A 22147-nucleotide genomic window follows, 5' to 3' on the forward strand; every position below is an offset into this window, starting at 1 on the left:
ATGTCTGTACTTAGCTCTGTGCTATGTAGATACAACCACACTGTATCATTTCCCTGCTTTTCATGGACTGAGTCCATGGAAAGCATTCTAAACGTTACTAGGAAGCACCTGAATTTAATTTTACAAGCTAGTCTATTTAGAAGCTCAGAGTCTGCAACTTTTTCTAAGCACTGACTAGGCCTAATCTTCTATTCTATGCTCTATGTGTTCTGTGATAGAACTTCAGACCCAAGGATACTTAAGGTGAAATTCAGAGCGTACCGTACTGTCCAGGTGACACCGTAAGAAAACAGCTTCCCAGAAACTGAATACCTTTTCTCCTACAGCAACATCATTTTTGAAGGAATTCTCCATAGCTGTGAATCGACAGCGTCTGACTCTGAGCCACAAAAGTGTCAATGTGGGAAAAGAAAAAAAAGATTTTGTGCTAGGCTTATGATTGGACGTCACCGCTATACCCCAACCTAAGGCTCCAGACTAAAAGACATTTCTGTTAAAGTCCATTTAACAACTTTTGCAAACTAATATCGTGACTCTCTATTTCAGCCACCTGTAGTCTACACCATATACAGCCACTCACCCCACACAGACATGCCTTGTAGGTCTGTTCAGACCTGAAGTTTTAAAAGGAAATGGAAACCAAGCCACTTGCTCCTAACTCAGGTATAAAAGGCTACACATACTCCCACTGAAAACGGATGATGCCAATGCTAATAAAATGGCATCTCCATTACCTTTGCCAGGGTTATAAAAAGAAACTGGAGACTTCCTCTGTTGGGCACCCTCTTTTAACTGCTATTTATAAAAGTTATGTTTTTCAAATGTCTAACACACCCTACTTTCCCTTTCAAAGCAAAAAGAAATTTGTAAAATATAATCCAAGAGTCAAATAGAAAAGTGCTGGTTTTTTCCCTCCTAACAATATATGGAGAAATGAAACCAAACTTTTCTATAACAAGCATCTTACTGCTTTATAAAGGCCTCCTGGTATAGGGTTTTGTTGGCAAAGATACTGGGGTAGTTTGCCATTTCCTTCTCCAGTGGATTAAAGCAAACAGAGGTTAAGTGACCTGTCCAGGCTCACACAACTAGTAAGTGTATGAGGTTAGATTTGAACTCAGGTCTTCCTGACTCTAGGTCCAGTGTAGCAACATTCATACATATACATAAGAAAAAGTACTCTGTAAAACTGAAAAATATCAAAGCATTACGAAAATATTGGGCATTTAACAAACTGTTTACTATGTGCCAGACACTGTGCTAAAATAAGCCTTCGAGACACAAATACAAAAAAATAAAACAATCCCTGTCCTCAATAAACTTACATTTTAATAGAAATTCAGTGGCCAGAGAGGGGTATTTTGGTCTGGAAAGTCACAGGGATAGTGAGTGGAATGACAGAACAATTAACATGCCCTTTCCAGGAATGGTATTGTTGATACCATTAACAACATCAGCAACAAATTAGCAAAAAATAGGAAAGAGTCAAGGACTGCCCATGACCAAATGGCATAAAGGACAGTCCATCATGGTGGATCCAGGAGTGCCTAGATTTGGGGAACTCTCACCAATACCATCATCATGCCTAAATACAGTGAACTCTCACCAGTCAAGAGCCCTGGGTCAAGGGTCAGGATATAAATCTTCCCTACTTTGAGATGTCATGAAAATTGATCCTTGACAGCTTTAAAACTACAATGTCTCCTCATATGGAGGGAGATACTTGGTCCAGCTGTTCTTTCTGACTTCATCTCCTTAGGTAACACTGCTGTTTCCTCTCACATCAGACACTAAGGTGGTAGGGTACAACTGAGTGACGCCATCACTGATGCTGCTGAGACTCTATTTCCATAGGAATGATGGCAAATCTAATCTATGTCCTATTTGTTGTCCTCTTTCATTTTCATTTCCTCGAGATAGACAGGTGGTGCCGTGGATAGAATGCTGGGCCTGGGGTGAAGATGACAAGACTTCAACACCTTTCTCAGATGCCTACCAGCTGTGTGTCTCTGGTCAAGTGACTTAACTTTTTTTTGGCTTCAGTTTCCTTATCTGTGAAATGAGGATAACAGCACCTAGCTCAAAGAATTGTGAGGATCAAATGAAAACAGCATATGCAAAACACTTTGCTAACCTTAAAGCCCTATAGAAATATTATGATTATTATTCATCAACACTCTAATGGTCATTTGGCTTAGTTGGCTTTCAAACCCAAGCTCTCTGCAGGACAGTTTTCCCTTCAACTCCTTTTTTTTTTCTATTTTGAGAGGGATTTCCATTAGTAACCTCCTACCACCCTCTCCATTATATTTTGAAAATTAACTTAAGACTCCATAACGGCATTGTCTTGGCTGCTACCATACTTCTACATTTGACAAGGAGGTCAAGTGTTCTCCCTCTAAGGTGATTTATGGAATTTTTCCAGTTTTCTGTGGTGGCAAATGTTTTGCATCAGTCAAACTTGATACAGTCAATAATTTTGCTTTTACCCATTTCCCTTTTTTTTAAAAAAGCCAGAAGCTTGTATGAAAAAAGAGTTGCCATAATTGCACAGGGTGTTATTTCATCTTTGCCCTTCCTCCTAATTTAATTTCAATTTTGACTTTCATTATAACAAGCTGATGATCCAGCTGCTTCTGATTCTGAAATAATAATAGCCAGAATTTTTCTTATGCATTAAGGTTTGCAAAATGTTCTTTACAAATATTATCGCATTTTATCCCCACAACAAGCCTGGGAGGTAGGTGCTATTATTTTTTGCATTTTACAGATGAGGAGCCGAGGTAGAGGAGATTAAGTGACTTGCCCAGGGTTACACAACTACTAAGTATCTAAGGCTAGATTTGAACCCAGGTCTTCCTGATTCCAGGTGCATCACTCTATCCATTATGCCAACTAGCTGATTGGTAACCTGTTATTTCCCCTTTTAAAATATAGTTAATTTGGGGGTTTGGTGATGTTTAGTGAGGTCCTAGTCCTAGAACAAAGTATTTATGATATTCAGACCAAAGCTCAGAGGACCTATAAATCTTTGGCTTCTTTCATTTTATAGGCAGCTATGTGGCAGAAAGGATGAAAAGCTAGATTTGGGAGTCTGGAAGATCCCAGTTCAAATCCAAAGTCAGACACCTACTAGCTGTGTGACTCTGGGCAAGTCACTAACCTGCTCTGGGCCGCCATTTCCTCACCCGTAAAATAGGCATAACAAAAGCATCTTGGGCAAGTCATTAATTTCTGCCTACTTCAGTTTCTATAAAATGGGGAAAAGAACAGCACCCACCTCCCAGGGTTGTTGTGAAGACAAAACGGGAGATGATGTTTGCAAAACACTCTGCAAACCTTAACAATGCTACATAAACGTTGGCCATTATTCATTTCTTGATCTTCAACAATATTTTCTTATATATCTATCTATCTATCTACATATATTTATACATATGTAGATAGATATATACATATGTATTTCATTGTCCTTTGCTAGGCCCTCCTTAGCACTGAAGTCACCAAGTTGCAAGCTACACACTGCCTTCATTTTGGGCATCTTGTCGAGTTCTTCACAGAATCTCTCTATTGCTTAACCTGCAGTGATGTTGTTGCCTAAGTTGTCATTTATCTTCATGATGGCGTGTCTGGTTATACTCATTGTGAACAGTTCAAGGCAAGATGACCAAATTTCCCTGGGAAGGATGTTTGTTTCCCATGGCCTGGGAATTGCACAATGAACCCAACCCCACAAACTCTTTGCTCAGTTTCCCCAAGGAGCAAGTCATAGGCTGTCTATCCAGAAATGATGAGTATTTATTAAGTCCCTACTGTGTGCAAGGCAGTGCACTATGCTCTGGGATACATCCAAAGTCTAGATAAAACACAGTTCTTGTCTTCATGGGGCAGTCCAGGAAGGTGGTATGATACACCATGTATGATGGTGATGCTGTCACACTACCACAACAGAAGGCTGTTCAGGAGCCTTTAAGGCCACAGGGTCATCTTCCATGCCATGGGGAGAAGAGTAAGGCTGAACTGCTCCACAACTAAATTAGCTCATAGTATTAGTCAATGAAACTACTTCCTTATACATAGCATTTTCTAGAGCATAACATTGGCATTTCACTATCTTGGAAGAAAGAACTTTCTGTTATGAAGGTGGGTAAGTTAGCTCGTGCTAACATATTAAAATGACCACCCCATCCAAGATCCCAAATAGCAAACTTCCTAAGTTCAAAAAGAAAAGAGAAACAAGGCATCTCTGCCATTAAGATTATGACCATCTCTTGGGATGGAGGACCTCAAATAATGATGTCCATAGGGCTTTACTGTTTACACAGCACTTTCCACGTAACACCCTAGTGAGATGAGTAGTGGAAACAGTTCCATTTTACAGATAAGAAAACTGAGTCTTGGTAAAGTTAATTGACTTTCTGACAGACAGAAAGCCAGTGAGTGGGGAAGCCAAGACAAGAACCCATACTCTGACTTCAAATTGAAGTACTCTTAGAGCTACCCTATACTGTCAAGACCTAAAAAAGATTTTTACCCTTAAGTAGAACTAAAAAAAGACAACAGAGAAAAGGACTCTTGGTTATAAGCAGGTTCTAAGTTATACCTCATAAGTCAACTTACAAGTTTTTATAAGTTAAAAATGAGACCTTCTTCTCAAACAAAAGAAGAGTGTTTCCTAGACGTTTTCTTAGTAATTACCATAAAATTTCCATTAAGAAAAGAGAGAAAAGATTTAGCCATTAATATTCCCAAGATACAGGAGGGGAGGAGGACTGAGAGAGGAGATATGGAAGGAGAAAAAAGGAAAGTGAAGTTATACAATTTCCCATTTAAATGTCTAAGCTCCATGTTTTTCATTCTTACCTACTAAGTAAGTCCTTTCTCTCATTTGCAGCTCTCAGATTCCTATTTATCCACCAGCTCAAATGCCATCTCTAATCTTCTGCCTACACCCCTCCCGCTCGAAGTAACCTCTCCCTCCTCTCAGCATCCTATGGTCTAATACTTCCCCCCATAGAATTTTTATTTTAAAAACTCCCTGAAATACATATACATTTAAACTTATGTTGTAGTATGCAATCATTAATGTCCTTGGTCATAGCTCTCCTACTATATGAGCAATTCTTGAGGGTTTTTTTTTTGTGTCATAGACTTTTTTGATCTTCTGGGGAAACCTACAGACCCCTTCTCAGAATAATGTTGATTGCCTCCATTCCTAAATGAAGGAAATACCAAATTTTCAGTTAGAGGTAAGTGAAAATTAAATAGCCCTGAAGTATAGCTTTATTGATATATTAGGTGAACTTTTTAATTCTGTTAAAATTAATTTTCTTCTAGTTTTACTGCTACTCCCCTAGTTTAGGCCCTCCTCCCCTTTTATCCAGGCAACCACAAAAATGTCTTGGCTAGTTGCCCCAACCTCCAATCTATCCCCTCTACGAGTCACTCTTTATACTAGCCCAAGTTTAACTTTCTTACAGTAGAGTACCATTCTCTTTGCAAAAACTTTTCCATGTGCATAGCAACTGCGTACCCAACCAGTCCACACTCTTCCATCGGACATTGAAGACCCTCTTCAATCCATCTCTAACTAGTGATGTTCTGGTAAACATGAGGGAGGAAAAGGAAGAGGAGAAGGAGAAAGAGAAGGAGAAGGAAGAGAAAGGGAAGAAGGAAGAGGAGGAGGAGGAGGAGAAAGGGGAGGAGGAGAGGAACAAGAAGAAAAAATTTTTAGGTTTAATGTTCATTATTAACATTTTCCCTCTTTCTTAAGTACAAACAATCAACAAAACAGTAACAAGGTCTGATTTACAGCGTTTGCCTATTTCTGAGGGGTAAATACTTAAACTGAAAATTTAACAATCCCTATTCCCTCCAACCTTGGGTTCCTTCCCTGAAGGAAGCTATTTTTCCAGCCTTAACACCCTCTGCACCCCTGCAAAAACACACACTTCAGCCAATTTGTCCTATTTGCTGTTACCCAAACTTGCTTTATAGTCTGCAGCATCTAAACTTCTGTTCACGTTTTTTCCTAGGCCTAGAATACTTCACTCTTCTTCATACACAGTTCCATCTACAGAATGTCTACCTTACCCATCCTTTGAAATCCAGCTCAAAAGAAACCAAAATCTCTAATGATCACCTCAGCCAGCAGCAATCTTTCCCCCTCTGAAGTGCTACAGTAATATGGTAACCTATAGTTCTCTTATAGTACCTACCACAAACCTCTCTGATGAGGAGTGAGATGGTTCAGGTCATCCCTACAGTACATGGGACAGTAGTCTTAGCAGGCGATGGCCTTGTGAAAAAGCTTGCACCCTAGAGAGTATCGATAGCATCAAAGGAGAAGAGACAAGAGGAAAAATGCAAAGACCAGGACTGGATGGGCCTAAGGAACACAGGAGAAACAGGTGAGCTAAGCGGCTTCCAAGAGAATAGTTGTGACTCAATAGTAAAGGGAATATATTTTGACAGCCCAGAAGGGAAAAGAATTCATATCTTGTTGTTTAGTTGTTTTAGTCATGACTGACTCCTTGTGACGCCATTTGGAGTTTTCTTGGTAAAGATATTGGAGTGGTTTGCCATTTCCTTCTCCAGCTCATTTTATAGATGAGGAAACTAAGGAAAACAGGATTAAGTGACTTGCCTAGGGTTGCATAGCTACTAAGTATCTGAGGCTGCATTTGAACTCAAGTCTTCCTGACTCCAGGCCCAGCACTCTACCCCCTGAGCCACCAACATGCCCATTCATATAATAGGGGAGTGAAAAATAGAGTTGAGGGGGAGGGAGGGCAGTAAATGTGATAGCAAGGAAGGACAATGACCCTGAAGATCAGGGCCTACAAGTGGGGCAACGGAAAGAAGAACCTGATTAATTTTGTCAAGTTAAGTGAGAAAGATTTACTTCTTACCATTTTCCTCCACTGACTAGTGAAGGTTTCCCCAGAGCCCTCTATCACTTGACCTAGGGGGCTGGGAACCCCCACATTCTCCGCTTGCACCCTGGAGATTTCACCAGTCACTGTGCATACCCTCAGATCAGAGATGCTGCCCTGGAAGATTGATCCTTTCAGCTTCAGAACTCCCACCACTGGGGCTTAGTATTAGTAAGTGCTTCATTTGACCTACTATATCTAGGGAACCTATTTTTGATTCACTTTATCCTCTAACTTCTCAATAGCTGCTCTGCTGAGTACCCTCCAACATCTTTTCTCTACTCCAGTTCTTGTACTACTAGTTATGTGACCTGGGCAAGTCACTTAACCTCTACTTGCCTCAGTTTCTTCAACTGTAAAACAAAGGTGAAAAACAGCACCAATCTCCCAAGGCTGTTGTGAGGATCAAATGAAATAATATTTGTAAGGTGCTTAGCACAGTGCCTGGCATATAGTAGGTACAATATAAATACTTATTCCCTTTCCTTCTCCTCCATTTTATAGATGAGGTCCACACAGGTCCTTGTTTAAGATCATATAGTTAAGAAGCAGTAGAATCAGGATTAGAACCATAGAGTTCCAACTCACAGATTTAGAGATGGAAGGGACCTTGGAGGTCATAACCCCTCTCATTTTATAAGATGGGGAAACTGAGGCCTCAGGAAGTTAGGCTACTTACCCAAAGTCACACAGGTAATAAACTGCAGAGCTAGGATTTAAAACCATGTTCTCCAATTCAAAAAAAAAATGTCCTTTCCCCTGTACCGTGCCTCCTCTTTCCACTACATCACAAAATTCCTATCAGCTATTATAAAGATGAGTTATGTTGTCTGTTCAACTTAACTGGGGCTCTAATCAAACTACATTATGGCACACTATGGAAAAAAGTGAAGGACTGTGAATTCAGAGGAATAAGCCTTTGAGGAGAGATCTTGATCCTTTCTTTCTTTCTGTTCTAAAAAGCTCTGGGTGATGGAAGGGTTAAGTTAATCAGGGTCTACAGAATAAGGGTTGCCCTTGAAGAGTTAACCATCACTGGCTTACTTAAAATAGCTAATATTTATATAGAGCTTCAAGGCTTGCAAAGCCCTTTATAAACATCATTTCATTTGGTCCTCACAACAACCCTGGGAGGTAGGTGCCATTATTATCCCCATTTTACAGACAAGGAAACCGAGGCAGACAACAGTTAAGTAACTTGCCTACGGTCACACAGTCAGGAAGTGTCTGAAGCTGGATTTGAACTATAGATCAATTGCTCTACCCACTGAGCTATCTAGATACTTAGAGTTGGAAATGGCTCAGACACTATCAGGAGCAGCTAGGTGGCACAATGGATAGAATGCCAGACCTGGAGTCAGGAAGACTCATCTTCATGAGTTCAAAACCAGCCTCAGACACTTACTAGCTGGGTGACCCTGGGCAAGTCATTTAATCCTGTTTGCTCAGTTTCCTCATCTATAAAATAAGCTGCAGAAGGAAATGGTAAACCACTGCAGTATCTTTGTCAAGAAAACCCCAAAAGGGGTCACAGAATTGGACACAACTGGACAACAGAGACCTCCTAGCCCTTCTGTACTTAAGCTAGACTCCCTCTACAATATTCCTGACAAGGGGCCACGCTGACCCAACTCAAAGACCTCCAGGGAGGGGCAACCATCACCAGGTAGACCACTCCACTTTGTTCTGGTACTTACCATATGCCATCCAATTAAAATATAGAATAACAAAATGCGACTTTTCTCTGAGTAATCAAGAAAGGGTCTTTATAGATATTTCCTTTCTTGAATTCTTTCATTTGAAAACTGAAATTTGCCAAGTGCCATGAAACACCAAGGAGTGAAAAGGGAGCCCTCCTGGTAGGGTGTGTGATAACTTCTCTACTGCTAAAGTTTTACTTTATTACCACTCAGGAAATTGAAAGCGTGACAGTATTATCTATTCTGAGTTCCCCAGCAGCAACTGCACTAAAGTAAATAGTTCTGTTTGCTGTGATTACAACACATCAAAGCCACCAGGTCTCACAGATGTTTCTTTATGTGATAGCAGTAGGGCATGGAAGGATTTAGGGTGGAGGGTTTGGCTCAGCCCGCCTTCCAAGAATCTGGATGGGCCGCAGAGAGCAAGGGTTATAAGAAAGAGGAGGCGCAGCCCCACCAACTTTGTAAAACTGACACAAAACAGTTTTTTATTTACAGAGATGATACAGTATATAAAAATATCATCCACTGTTAGCTACTTCTTCCCAGCGGACTTCACTCATATCTCCCCTCAACTGCTAATGCTCAATCCTACCTCCTCTATTTATTGCCTTTACTTATCTGTGTGAAGTTTGTATCTCCTTCCCTGCCTCCCTTATCCCAGTAGAACATAAGTTCCTTGAGGACAAGGAATGCTTTATGTTTCATGTCTTGCAAACAGTAGGTCCTTTCCAACTCTGAGATTCTCGGATTCTGTAAATTCGTCTTCAATTTAATTGTTTCTGGGAAATGAGGCACTTTAAATAATGCAACCACATAATAATGCAACAAATCTTCTCATTAGACTTGTTGTTTCTTAGTCATGTTGGACTCTTCCTGATCCTAAGATGCTAATGCTGTCCATGGAGTTTTCTTGGCAAAGATACTGGAGTGATTTGCCATTTCCTTCTCCAGTGGATTAAGGGAAATAGGTTAAGTGACTTGCCCAGGGTCACATAGCTAGTAAGCACCTGAGGCCGGATTTAAACTCAGATCTTTCTTTCTTTCTTAATACATAAATCAAAAAGCATTTATTAAATACCTTACACATTCCAGGTGCTATTCGAGGTTCCAGGGATAGGTTGTTGATGTTTGTCCTTCATTCTTTTTTTTTTTAATAATTAATTTATTTTTAGTTTTCAACATTCACTTCCACAAGATTCTGAGTTCTAAATTTTCTTCCCATCTCTCCCTTCCCTCCACCCCAATGGTGTGCATTTTGAATACTCCTTCCTCCAATTTGTTCTCCCTTCTATCACGCCCCCCCTTATCCCCTTCCCCTTCTATTTTCCTGTAGGGCAGGATTGATTTCTATACCCCACTGCCTCTATATCTTATTTCCCAGTTGCATGTAAAAACAATTTTTAACGTTTTAAAATCAGATCTTTCTGACCCTAGGCCCAGTACTCTATTCACTGAGCCATCTAGCTGCCCCTCTCATTAGACTACCTATCTTAAAGATGGAAAGCTATAGAGCCAACTAATATCATAGCTGGGTGGTCTTTTTGTAATTTGAAAATTTTAAATTTAAAAATTTAAATTAAAATTTTGTTTTAATTTTTAAAAAATGTAAATGTTATTCTCTGCTCAAAAACTTTCAACTTCTTACAGAATAAAAGTTAAATTCTTTAGCCTGGCATTCGAAGTAGAATTTCACAGCACCCTCCTTTTTCAACTTTATTTCACATGACTCCCCTCCACAAAGTTTTTACTACCTGTCCCCTGTACATATATCACACGCACATGTCCAAAATTTTCTTGCCTTCTTTACTTTTAATCACTTCACTCTCCATTCACAGAATATTCATGTCTGCCTGAGAAGAATCATAATGGGGTGGAAAGTGAACTGAACTGTGAGAAGTCAGAAGACTCAGGTTTGAGCAAAACCAGGACAAGGTACTTGTACTGCCTGGCAAAGTTTTAAAATTGCGCCTCCTAGGAGGTTTGAATCTATCCTCAGAACCTAGCAAGCAAGCACGATGCCTGCCACACAGGTGGTGCTTAATAAATGCTTGATGAACGACTGAAATAGGAAAAAAATCTTTGCATCAAGCATGTCTAATAAAAGTCTGATATACAGATGCAGCTAGGTGGTGCAGTGGACAGAGCACAGGCCCTGGAGTCAGGAGGACCTGAGTTCAAATCCTGCCTCAGGCACTTACGAGCTAGCTGTGTTACCCTCATTACCTCCAGAACAAAACAAACAAAAAAAGTCTGATATATAGCTATATAGATCTAGAGGAGATATATCTCAATCTCTCTCTCAGATACATAAATATATATGGAATTCATGTAAGACCAAAGTCTATTACCTAAAAAATAGCCACCATTTATATAGAACCTGCTTTAAGGTTTGTAAAGCATTTGTCATATATTTCCTCAATTCATCAAAGGACGTGAAAAGTTTTCAAATGAATTGCAAGCTATCAACAGAACCCTAGGGAAAAAAGTGCCCCAAATCACTAATCAAAGAAATGCACATTAAAATAACTTCATATCCACCAATTTTTGCAAAGGCAATAAAAGATGGCTACAGCCAAAGCCTGAAGAGGGGTGAGAAGGCAGGCTCCCTGACATACTATTGACAGAATAAAGATTCAATTGGTGAATTAGGAAATGAAGACACAACCGTCACCACTTAGAGGTGGTCACTCCTCTGTTCACACAACTTTAACTAAAGCTACAGCTGTGTCCTCATTAGCAAGAACAATGAATGAGAATAATTAATCCCCTGAAACGGTCGGGTGGCATTCCAATCTGTACTATTTGAAGTTATAATTATACGCAAAATAGGGTAATTGGTTCCAGCCCAATGGAAACAGGCAGTGTGAATTCATATCATGACAAACACTTGAGGGGATTCATCGTTTACAAGGATTAGGGCTTACCCAAAGATGTACCGGCACAAACAGGTGGATGACCCACGGCCAACACGGCACACATTTTAACAACCAAAGACAGATGGTTTCCAACAATGACGCAGTACACAATGCAGATGACTGGAAACAAGGCATTCGGGGGCCTACATTCCAGCTCTTCTTGGCTTCTTTTGAGTTTCTCTCACTGTAACTCACTACTAGGTTGTAGTCTTAAGTGCTCCTAATTAACAATAATTTCCTACTATCTGCTACCCAATTGTGGCTGACTGAGGTTATAGGGAGAAATGGTGCCCACCCCTTTACTTTGCCCAACTTTGTCTCTCCCCTTCCCCCTTCTTTTTTGGGGGAGGGGGCAGCTTCACTCCAGGTGGCAGAAGGCTGAGGAACGCTGAGAGTTAGAAGAAAAGGGTATTTGACATCCATGGGCAGATCACTGGTCTTGCCCATTTCTTCATCCAGCCTACCCTACTCAAGAGGCCCAAGCCAGGGAGGCCAGAAAATTACAAGAACTATACTTCAATTACAAATCAATTGCTTGGCCTGAAACACACATATTTTTCCTTCCAAGCAAAGTGGCTTTTTGATACTTTGCCTTTTGTAATACTTTAAAAAATTCCACTTAAAACCATATTAAAAACAAGCATTTGCTAGTATCTTCCCTTTCTCCCCACCCATTTTCCTTTCCTCTACCAAGATGTTCATTATGCTCAATAAAAAATGGGGCCAGTGGGGCCGCTAGGTGGCACAGTGGATAGAGCACCGGCCCTGAAGTCAGGAGGACCTGAGTTCAAATTTGGCCTCTGACCAAACACTTGACACTTACTAGCTGTATGACCCTGGGCAAGTCACTTAACCCCAATTGCCTAAAAAAAAAGGGGGGGGGGTCTAGTAAGCACAGGGCACTTCACCACCTTGTCCCATTCTCTACCTCCTCAGTGTCCTGGTGAATTTTATTAATCCTTTTCTGTTGATGTAATGTAAAACTGAACTTTGCTCTAAGTATACCCGAGGCTTTAAACAAGGACTAGAGCTGAGCCTTTCCGTGTGCTCGCATAATTATGTCTTAAGTCCTAAACTGCTGCCTTTTGCACATGGGGCTTTGCATGCTCTTGTCTCTCTGGTGTCTAAATGAGCAGCATTCAACCCCAAGCCACACTAATGATAACCTTGTTAAATATAAACTAGCACGCAATTATTCTAGTTGCAAACACAGAAAACTAGGAAACCCCCAAGTTTGAGGAGGCATTAAAAAACCCAACAAAACAGAAATAGAACTATGCCGAGTTGGGGGTGGGGGGTAGGGAGGCCAGAGGTTTTAGAAAGGATTTTACGTTAGAGCACCACTGCATACAGAACCAATCAGTAAACATTTACTAAATGCCTACTGTGTGCCAGGCACAGTACTAAGCTGATGATTTCTGAACCCCAGGACCAAAGAGATTTGAAATGAACAAGAGGGGTCAGCAGTAGAATGAATAGGGGTGTTGCTATGGTAAATTAAGAGCTAAAAGAGAGAAAAAGGGGAAAGAAGATTTTTGGAGGTTCCCTTTCTAAATTCCAAACTCTTTTGAGATCTATGCTGATGGGTAATAATAATAGCCAGTATATATTTTATGACTCACAGAGTACTTTGCATGTGTTATCTTATTTGATTCTCACAGGCACTATTATTATGGCCATTTTACAGATGAGGAAACTGAGGCCCCAATAAGTAACTTGCCCAAGGTCACACAACTATTCAACAGAGTTTGAGGTAGGATTCAACCTTAGGTCTTCCTGACTCCAAATCCAATGCTAAATTCACAGTCACTTAACTGTCACCATGCCTGTGATAGGTTAGGTAGCAACCAAAAGATCTGGTTGGCCTCAAGTCTCCACAGCTCAGGAAGGGGACCCCAGAAGGTGCCTTCTAGCCCTAAAGTTCTATGATTGATGAACCAGCAGTCCCAGGTCTCACTTGGATATGTAGAAGGCAAACAAGTTTAAACAATTAAATCTTTTGGTTATGTCTGACTGGACGTGGCTGGCAGAGTTTGAGGACAAAACTCCTCCGGCTCCCGAGCTTGCCTAGCAAAGGATGCTGTGCTGGGAGGAATCTGCTGCAGCCTTACTGAGCCAACCACGAAATGCAAGCATGTCTCTGACGCAGGGGAAAGAACCCTTGATTTGGAGGCAAAGTGAGGAGCCGGACTGGAATCTAGGCTCTACCACGTGCTACCTCTACATGTCCCCTCCCAGCTCTAAATGTATGACTCCATAGTGATCGCAGACCCATAGGGTACGCCCAATCCACTAAGCACTTAATACGTGAAAGGCATAGTGCCAATGGCTGAGTACAGAAAAGCAACATGAAAACAGCTCCATGCCCTTGAGCAGTTTACATTCTAAACAAATCACAACAAAATATGCATTAAAGCAAACATGGAAGCTGCGGCAGCTGGGCGGTGCAAGGGATAAAGTGCCAGGCCTGGAGTCAGGAAGACCTGGGTTCAAATCCAGCCTCAGACACTTACTAGCTGGATGACCCTGGGCAAGTCACTTAACCCTGTTTGCCTCAGTTTCCCCATCTGCAAAATGAGCTGGAGAAGGAAATGGCAAACCACTCCAGTATCTTTGCCAAGGAAACCCCAAAAAGGGGATCATAAAGAGTGGGCACATCTAAACAACAAACATGCAGCCCAGCTGAGCCTCCCACACAGCAAAATGAGCCAGAGAATCTGCTCCTTACTCCCTGTGTGAACTTAGACAAGTTATGTTCCGTCTCTGGGCCTCAATTTCCTCATCTGTAAAACTGGAGGGGGGCGGGCCCAAGGTCAGACTAATAGATTGCCAATCTCTATTCTCTAAACCCTGCAAGCAACAATGTCCTCTGTAAGCCTGGACCAGCCCTATCCAAGCTGCCTCCTGCGGCCAAAGTGTGGCCGGCCTGCTCTTTGTACAGCTTCCAGAGCAAGCTATGCTGATATTGCCAGGCAGATCCCAGGGCCTGACATTCTTGGAATTAGCTTTAATCCCAACAACTGTGAAGAGGGGAGGGTGAGGTTCTTCAACCAGCCTGGGAGAGCAAATAGAGGAGCTGGCTGGCTAACCCACTAAGGAGGGCTGGTTTTATCTGATTAACCCATAATTACCTAGCCACATGAGCACAGAGCAGGGTCCTGACTGAGAAGCATGGAGCTGGCAACAGGCCCTGAGCTAGGGTAGTTCTGGAATGAGAGAGAGAGAGACAGAGAGAGAGAGAGTGAGAGAGAGAGAGAGAGAGAGTGAGTGTGTGTGTGTGTGTGTGTGTGTGTGTGTGGTGGCTGGGAGCTAGGTGTTGTGAGCTAGCTAAGAGGGTTACAGGGGAGACACTTTGGTGTAATGAAGGAGAAAGCTCCCAACAGATCGGTGGGACACATCTCTGGACCTCAGTTTCCCCTACTGGCAGAAGATCAATCAGGGGGACACCCTGCTTAACCCTCTTACTCTGCCCCCATTTTTTTTTCAAAGACATCAGAATAGTTAATATTTATATAATGCTTTAAGGTTTGCAAATCACTTTATGTATGTATCCCAGGGCTCAAGCCTGACTTTTTACATAAGATTCTCACTGGAGGAGAATAATCATTCAATACTGTACATGAGGCTCAGTTTACACATAAAATGTAATAATAGCTAGCATTTGCATGGCACTTTAAGGTTTCCAGTGTGTTTTACAAATGTTATCTCATTTGATCCTTACAACAACCCTATTATTATTATCATTATTATTATCATCCCCATTTTACAGATGAGGAAACTGAGTCAGACAAGTGGTTAAGTGACTTGCCCAGGGTCACATGACTAGTGTATAAAGCTGGATCCAAACTCAGGTCTTCCTGACTCCAGGTCCAACATTCCAGCCACAGGGCCTAAATACACTCTCATTGGAGCATAATAAATCGGACTTAAAAGTAATAAAGGCTTATTGGACACCTACTATGTACACTGTGGTAGGAAATGCAAGGTATAAGAAGCTGAATAAAATAATCCTTAAGGAATTTACATAATTGGGAAGACTTATACATATAACAGAGGAGTGTGTGCTAAGGGCTACACAAGTGTGACAGGGGGACAAAAGAGGGCCAGGGTGGTCACAAAAGACTCCTCTGCTGTCTCTGTAACTGTGCCATCTTATCTGCCACAAGTCTACCCCCTGGCATGGCCACAAGCCCCCAAGGGGCCAGGCAGCGTCCTTGTGAAATGGGGAACTCCATCCAGTCCAACAAGCCATGCAGCCTGTGTAAAGAGGAGACACGCCAGCTTGAAGAAGAATAACTCCCATTTATACAGCCCTGGAAACTGGGGAGCCATGGAATTTCAAGTGGATTGCTCAGTGTCACTCAGCAGGGCAGGTAGTGAGCGACTGAGCCGGCCCTACAACTCAGATGCCGTAACTCCCAGCTAAGGGTTCTCCCACTAAAGTTAACTAAAAAGGCAATGAAATGATCTCACTTTCCAGTCTGTTCTGATGGCCTCCTACACTGGAGCCCTCTCTGGGCATAACAGTTTTCTGAGGGGGTGGGAAAGGGGGCACCATCTATGGAACAAATATCCCTCCTTCAGGAATTGTGATGGTGCCCTCAGATGAAACAGGAGCAGTAAGAAATCTGCACAGCTGGCCCCTTCTTTCCTAGGAAGAGAAAGGCAAAAGGTCACACCTGAACTGGCAGTCACTGGGCATAACCCAGTAATATACAAGCTTCTGATGTCTTTCCCCTTGGGTGCTCTTATAAGATTAGGACCCACGGGGGTTCTGTGAATGAAAGGGTAAAATGGTAAATATGAGGCTGAAATATTTATGGGGAAGAGGGAGGAAAACTAGTTATTGAATATCCTGAAAAGGTTTTCTTTTGTCTTCACTCGGCTCTTTGAATGCAGAATTACTACTCTGGTTCCTCCAGTTGAAAGTGACTTAAGTGACTAAACAAGAGATTATGTTTACTTTACGTCTGAGGAGCTCAAAGTCCCTTAAGGGCCTCACATCCTTTTGAGATCCTAGAAGAGGTAGGTAGAATGAAAAGTAGAACTCAGAAGCCAGGAAACCCTGGGGCTGGGTTCCTCCCTCCATGTGACCAGGACCAAATCATTTTACTTTCTCTGAGTCTCTGTTTCTTCATCTGTAAAATGGAGATAACACCAGTAGTAACAACTTCACAGGTTTTTTTTGAGAATCTTAGGTCTAGAGTTGGAAGGGACCTAAGATGTCACAGTCCAATAGCCTCATTTTATGGCAAAATTAGCTGAAATTGTGAATGGTGAACAAGAAGACGATGTGAGCCAGAGAGGTGTTGACTTACCCAGTATCACCTCACAGGTAGGAGCTGAACTCACATCCTCTGACTCCAGAGACAGCCCACTTTCCACTGTCCCTGAATATTAAGTGCTACCTTAAAGTCAACTGTTTATATTTATAACAGATGCCAAGAGATGTTTAGCTTCTCAAGTCATTGTCAAACATTAAGGAAATAGCAAGGTTAGAAAAGAAAGCCAATTCTTCCAACGCATATGAGCACTTTCATAAATTCTGCCCCACCCACAGCCAACAATTTAAAACACAACAAAATCCACTTCTAAGACACCCCCAATATTTCCACCTAGAGAATCTAAAACGAACAATATCAAATTCTAGAGATAGAAAGGTCATTAGGAAGTATGTGGCACAACCCCCTCATTTTATAGATGAGAAAGTTAAGGCTCAGAGAGTTTAGTTCACTTGCCCAAGGTCACACAGCAAAGCCAGGATGAGAATCCAAGTCTTCTGATTCCTAATCCAATGTCCCTTCATATAACAGGCTGCCACTGAACACCCACTGAACAGACAGACCTTCGACCAAAGAATGAACTGAGGCAAAATTAGCTGAAACAGTGAATGGTGAACAAGAAAGCAGTGTTTTTATATTTTTTAAAACTGGGAACATTTCCAAAAATGTGTCTTTGTATTGTCTTTCCTGGCATTACAGGAGTCCTCTAGAACTGAATGTAGATTCCTCCCTGTTCTGGCCCAACAATATGACAGAAAGCGACCTGTGCTGACCTGCATTGGGTTTGAGCAGAGGCAAGGGGTGTCATGCAAGCTAAAGTTACTGGAGTGACCACGAGCAATCATCAGCTGTTGCTTTGTTGTTCAGTTTTGTCCTACTCTTTGTGACCACATTTAGGGTTTTCTTGGCAAAGACACTGGAGTGATTTGCCACTTCCTTCTCCAGGTCATTTTGCAGATGAGGAAACTGAAACAAACAGGATTAAGTGACTTGCCCAGGGTCACACAGTTAAGAAGTGTTTGAGGCCAGATTTGAACTCAGGAAGATGAGCCTTCCTGATTCCAGGCCTGGTGCTCTATCCCCTAGGCCACCCAGCTGTCCACCAGCTATTGTTACTAACCATATTTAAAACACAAACACACATACACTCCCACAACACCTTTGAAAATCACCTGATCCACGTACTCTCTCACTGTGTCCCAACAATTCTTCAAATGTAATAGGGCATGTGTGCACATTCCAGTCATCCCAGGTCTGACGAAGGCATCCATGCTGGCTTTCCACCTCTAGTCTACAAAGCTAATCACAAAAACTAAGCCTTCCTGGTGCTTCAAACCCAGTCAGTGCCAGGCTTCCAGATCACCAAAACTCAAACTCTGGATACCATGGAGGCTTGCAAATAAGCCAGAACAAAGTGGAGACAAGCAAAGGGGAGTGACATTGGAGAAGACTGCTATATGCCTTGTCCCTCTCCCTCTGCATGTGAATATAAAAAATTCAATGAGAATTTTAAAAAGTTTTTTTTAAGAGCCTTTGAAAACAGGGCTTTAAAAACCAGAATATAGCAAAGAAATAGAGAATGGTAACTGCATCAGGAAGGTAGACAACTGACCTTAACAACACAGACAGAATGATGAAGCAGCATTTACCAAAAATCAAGAAATATTTATTGAGCATGTCTGGTGTCTAAGACATGGCACTGGTTTCATGACCTTGCTAAAGAAAGATGCCTTTCCTCTAACAAAGGATTGTACAATATGGCACATGGGACATCCGCTCTGAGCATGGCCCTCTGCTAAGAGCTCAGGGGTAGTGGCTCTTTCAGAGGCGTCAAACACATGGCTGGCAATTGAATGAAAATAGAATTGAGGAACATTTAACAAAATCAATAAAAATACAACAGAACATAAATAATGTGAATATGTGATTTTCTAAGTCACTCTGAGGCTACAAGAATCCTTGTGTAAGATTTATGGGCCCCATTTCTATTTGTTTGACGATGCTGATTCAGAAAATCTAAATTGAACAGAATCATCTGAGTAGAGGGAAATAAAAAAAAAAAAAGAAGCCTTGCTCAAAGTCTGGCTGCCCGGTCCCCCAAAGTGAGACAAAAAGCCTTCACAGGGAAGTAGAAGGGTGAAATCATTATCAAAAAAAAAAAGGGGGAGGGAATGCTTTCATTTTAGATTTCCTAATTATATCAAAGATAAGAGTAAAATGTGTACTAGGAGCCTCAAAAATGACTATAATTGCCCCAATCCTTGATTTGATTTTTCATGTGAGAGAAAAATTTGAAAAGATTCTTGCAGGGCCACTAGGAAGAAAAGGGTATTTTCCCAACTAGTCATCTGCCTGGCCTTGCTGATCTAAAAGTTCACCCTGAAAAACAGTGAGAGTGGTGCCAATGTATCATCTCGAGCACAGGCTTCTGCTACCTATCCCATTTTCCCATGATATATTCCAGTGTAGCAAGCCTAACAATGATTATGGTGGGTGTTAGAAGATCAAGAAATGACCTTCAGCAAAAATCTAGATATATAACAGCCTGGAACATCCATCTGCCCCCAGAGGCCTCCTCATCCTGGAATATCCACCCACCCTTCTGGCCTTCTTCTCCCATTGGTGAATTCCTCCTGGGACCTCCACTTTGGGGAAGGGGCCAGGCTAGCCAACCTCCCTTGCTCTGCTTCTGATTTTCTGGACTTCAATACCGTATCTCTGTTAGGGTACTTTTCCTTCCCATACCCTTCAGCTCTCTCTGGTATGTCATCTTCGCCTATGAGACTATAACTCCTTCAGGACAGAGACTGTCTTTCTTTTTTGGTCGTATTTATATCCCCAGTGCATAGCATGCACTTAGTAAATGTTTCTTAATAGCAAGTTCTCTTAGTCATTAAAAATATGATTATACTTTTTAAAAAATTTATACACAACTTTTCAAAATCATAACTATTATGTAGAGCAAGGTATACGTTTTTCTTAAAATGGGATACCCTTGGGAAAAAAAGATCAATATGTTTAAAATCTGACAGATTACCAGTCGTGGAATCTGGGGCAAGTGGATTTACCTGCCCTTACCTTATTTATTCAAGCTGATGATAAGTGGTATCAATATGCTGTTCATAAGAGACAAAAGTCTAACAAAGTTCTATGTCAGGGTGTTCCTTTATTGTTGTACTCTCCCCATACTCCACCCAAAAGAGACCCATGTGAAACCTCCTGGGGCAATTCAAGTTTATTAGGTTCTACAACTTGAGGTCAAGGGAACTGCTCATCTAGTTCCTGGGGAAAAAAAAAAATCCTTGAATCACAGGATTTTATCCAATCAAAGTCCCCTGCCCCATTCAATACAACTGAATTCTGCCAAAGACAGATTAGCACAGTGGATACGAACTATCCCTGACACATACGGACACTCACTCCAGCAAAGTTGATTAGCGTCTCAGTACTCTGGGCATCCCTCTGTAAGACTGTAAGCTGAAGAAATGCTCACAGGGAACGCTCAAGGAAGTGTATCACCAGTGAGTTTCCCACACCAAGGAAAATCGCCCATCCTGTCTCAGCCAAGGTCCAGTTTTGATTCTTTTCAGTTATTAGGATGAGACTTCAGAACAACATGCTAGACACGAATTGTGTAAAAGACGGCTTCACGTGACCTCTGAGATAACAAAGTCACTTCATGTTAACTTGTTCGTCTTATCTCGAAAAATCCGGGAGAAAAACTAATAGATGAACATATATGTGTGTGTGTATACATATATACACACATATACACATATACATACATACACACATATACATATACATATGTGTATATTATATACATGCATATATACATACACATATGTAAAATATAAGACCAGGCCAGCCGGCAACCACCTTACTTGAGCAGAAAGATCATTATTACTTCGAGACTAAAATTTACAAGAGTGAAAACATGAGGCAAATAATTTCTTCCAAAGAAATGTGACTTCTTGCTTTTCCCTGCAGTTTTAAGCACTTGAAACTCATCTGCTTCTATCAGGAGAAACAAGATAAGCTCTATAGCCTGACACGGTATGTTTGAGACAGCAGGGTCTTTAGAATGCCTGTCACTACCCTATCGCCTCACATAGTTTGCAGTTGTTATCAGGTCAAGTGGTGACGTCTGAGCTGCCAAGAAACCGCTGAGTGTGCACTTCTCTCCCATAAATGAACACTCTCAACTCAGATTGCACTCATCCAGCGAATGGGGAGATTCGTGCTCTAAGAAGGATTTCTCTCCCCGGCTGTCACACTTAGGGCTCTCCCTCACTAACTCATGACTGCATCGACAAGGCTGCCTGCTTTTATTCTTTAGGTAAAACAGACGCTTCAACCACACACTGAGTTCTTTCTGAGCTCAAACGCTGAGCCCTATAGTATTAGAATTATCCCTCTCAACTGACTGATTCCATCCATCTGAAAATAAACTATTTCATGAAAAAAAATTCTGTACAAGCTCTGTTTGTTCTTTTCCCATTTTGCAGGCTGGGATAGATGGGTTAATTTTCTGGTAGGCTGCCATCTTACCTGGATCAGAATGATACTGCAAAAGAAGTGGCTTTCAGGCCCCCTTTTGGGTAGCTGAGACAAAAGGTTGTATCTGTGTCCATTCAACTCAAGCAGAGTTTTGGCAAAGTAACACTTCTTCCTGCCATGCCTTGGGATTCTATGAGTGGCAATGGCTGCTACAGAAGACCCATTACAGAAACAAGTTAGAAAAGCATTCAGATATGACTGGCAGCCCAGCCAACTCCTTGATCATAAAAGCTAGCAGCTCCTTCCAGATCCTCGTCTTCTATCAGTATTCCTTTCCCATCTCATCTGCTCACTTCCATCACTGAGTGCCAAAAAATAAGATGCACAAGGCTCTACATGCCCCTGACATGCTTCAGTTGTTACCTAGGTAATAAACAAAGGTACTGCCATGCCCAACACTTTATGATTTCACTGTAAACCCTAATGGGCTTCTAGGAATACCTTTCCACCTGAACCTATACTTGCCCAACTACTTCTACAGCAAAATTTCTAGGTAAAGCCCTGAAGGGTTTTCCCACTTACCCAGGGACCATAGGAAGTATACCTACCAAGGAAAACTGAGAAAAAGCAAAAACAAATATGGGCAAATAGATGGGAGGGATCTAAGAGTTTGAACGTGACATGTGAAAGCTTCATAAGCAGGGACCTCTTGGGAGAATTTCAAAGTATTTTTGCAACAAGTTTTAAATTTCCTCATACACATGCACAAAGCCAGGAGGGCGGGGGTGAAGGCAGGGAGGTTTTAGGAAGCC

General features: G+C 41.6%; 1 protein-coding gene across 1 annotated transcript in view; it reads right to left on the bottom strand.

The window, feature by feature from the left end:
* LOC114031908 (CDK5 and ABL1 enzyme substrate 1-like) overlaps positions 1 to 22147 on the bottom strand; it is a 150449-nt gene that overhangs the window by 126584 nt on the left and 1718 nt on the right. The gene's annotated exons all lie outside the window — the stretch shown is intronic.

This window comes from Vombatus ursinus, unplaced genomic scaffold, assembly GCF_900497805.2.
Source record: "Vombatus ursinus unplaced genomic scaffold, bare-nosed wombat genome assembly UNPS02015255.1, whole genome shotgun sequence".
Classification (NCBI taxonomy): Eukaryota; Metazoa; Chordata; class Mammalia; order Diprotodontia; family Vombatidae; genus Vombatus; species Vombatus ursinus.